The following is a 2,451-nucleotide window of genomic DNA, read 5'->3' as shown; positions in this document are numbered from 1 at the left end:
TGAGGTCAGCGATGGGGTGACTTGTCTGGCTTTGCTGCTCTTCTGGGCCTGGAGGGGAAACACAACTGAGGTCTAGATGTTATCTCTGTGGAGGAAAGGGTGGGGTCCAAACTGCATGACCAGAGATATGCTAGGGGAGGAAAGGTCACCCTGGGGACAAGGTCCCATGCTACAATTGTCCTTTGCTAGGCACCCAGGGCTTTTCGGCCTGGTAACCTTCTGTACCTGGCCCATTGTCCGTGCTCTGCTCATGTCTGTCTAACTGCCTAACACACTACCAGTCTCCATGTGGCTTCTGTATATCCTCAGTTGTAGGACTTCTGTTCAGCTAGATTACAGGCAGTTCTGAATGATGGTGGTTCTGTGGTTTAGTTGTAATTTTGATGTGGTTGTGGGAGGATCTGAGTACGGCTTTTACCTACCCAGCCCTCTTCCCAAATGTTCTCTTTCTGCCAGGGAAAACAGGAAAACAGAGTGTGACAAAAAAAGCTTACCCCTCTTCACCCTTGGTGCAAATCCACCCAGTGCTTATATAAATGAAATGAGTAGACACTTCTACAAGAGGCAAGATGATTCTCACATCTGCAGGTTTAGGAACAGTGCTTCCCTCTTTATGTTCTAGGATCTGTAAGCTTCCTGGGAGTAGTTCCAAGGTTGGGAGGAACTAGAGTCAGGGACCCAGAGAGCAGCACCCACCCCATGCTACAAGAGCAGGGGAATGAGGGCTCCTTTCTTACCTTCTCGTCCTTGATGGTCTACAGTGTCAGCAGATAAAACTGGACCTCCCATGACTGGTCACAGGATGAAAACTACATCCAGCCCTCCTTTTGGGGGCAAGTCCGCTGTATATGAAGAGGGCCTGTTTGGGCATCTGCGTGACACAGTTCAGGCTCAGCCTTTCTAAGCCACTTGTGATTCATGAAGTCTTCAGGACCAGGGATGTAAGTGCATCTAGAAGGCTTGATGAAAGAGCTGGCACTGCTCCTTGGTCAAAGGAGTGTCCAATCAAGGCACTGGAGTGTCCAACCAATCCTTCCTCATGCCTGGAGACCATGACCTGGGGGTTACTTCTCAGCCCCAGGCGATGGGCAGCCCTTTCCTCAGCCCTGCTCTTGAATGGGCTGGCCGCTCCTGCCGGCCAATCCAAACAGCCGCATGGCTGCCCACCCAGAAGCTGCATCCTGCTCCTGTATGCAAGGGCAAGAGCGGCGCTTTGGACTTAGCCTTGGTTGGACTCCCAGTTCTGCCCCTCACTGTGTGTCCTTGGGGAAGTCGCTCACATTCTCTGAGCCTGCTTCCTCGGCTGTAGAAATGACAGCGATAAGATTAAATTAACTCAGGTGATGCACTTAACACAGGGCCTGGCCCCCAGTAAGTGCTCAAGGTGTCTGCTGTGAGGTCGCTTCCCAACTCAAAAACTTTCAGGGGCTCCCCCGTGTCTAGGGAAAGGTCTGACTTTCCAAGTTGGCCCCGAGTTCCCACCAGCCCAGGGCAGAAGAGAAACTTGACTTTCTCACATTTTCCACAATGCATGGCACCGGCCTTGGGTTCCCAACCTTCTCAGATGATAAGGACCGTCTTCCACTTGCAGAGAGGTCACTGAGAGGAGGTTCTCGTGGTCCGGTTCCAGTGTCCTGAGAGGTCTGGGGCGGGCCCTGAGGAGCTCACTTCCACTGTTTCCCAGCCGGCCACGTGCTGGTGTTTACCGTGTCTGGGCGGCGCCCTGCTCCGCAGAGGGCTCCCTGAACGCCCGCGGGTGGGCAGGGCGCTTCCCTCCCAAAGGCAGGTGGCAGCTGGGGGCAACGCGAGGAGCTGGGTCTGGGAGTAATCTGGTCTGGGGTCAGGTGGATGGGGGGGGGGACAGGCCCATCAGAAAGACCAACCCCCAGCGCCTGCCCCGCGGAGGGGCAGAGACTTTGGCCAAAGAGGAAGGGGACAGACGTGACCGCTCAGCCCAGCAAGGCAGCAGCTGAGACGGCGGAGGCGCGCAAAGCGGGGACGGGGCAGGGAGACGCGCCGGCGGGGAGGCGGGGGGAGGGAGGCAGGCCAAGGAAGCCCCGGCCCCGCGCGCCTTGGGAGGCGGAGCCCGGGGGAGGGGCCGCGCCGTCACCCCAGTCCTCGCGCCACCGGCCGGACACTTCCCGTTCTCCTCCCGTAACTGAGGGGAGGGCGGCTCACGGAGGTCCCCGGCCGCGGCCCCGGGAGCCGGGAACTGCGCGGGGAGCGCGAGCGCCGCGCGGGGTCCGACCCTCCGGGGCGTGGCCGAGGGGGCGCAGCTCCGGGGGAGCAAAAGCTCTCGCCCCGCCCCTGCTCCGCCCCGCCCCGCCCGGCCCGGCCGCAGGCAGGGAAGGAAGAGGAGGGGCCCCGGCCCCGGCCCCGCCCCGGCCCGCCCCTTCCTGCCCGCGCGGGCCTCGCACTAGAGCTGGGCGGCGGCGGGTCGCGGAGCTCCAG

This window comes from Miniopterus natalensis, chromosome 19 (genome assembly GCF_054644295.1).
Source record: "Miniopterus natalensis isolate mMinNat1 chromosome 19, mMinNat1.hap1, whole genome shotgun sequence".
Lineage (NCBI taxonomy): Eukaryota > Metazoa > Chordata > Mammalia > Chiroptera > Miniopteridae > Miniopterus > Miniopterus natalensis.
The sequence above is the reverse complement of the archived record's forward strand: the minus strand, read 5'-3'. Positions refer to the sequence as shown.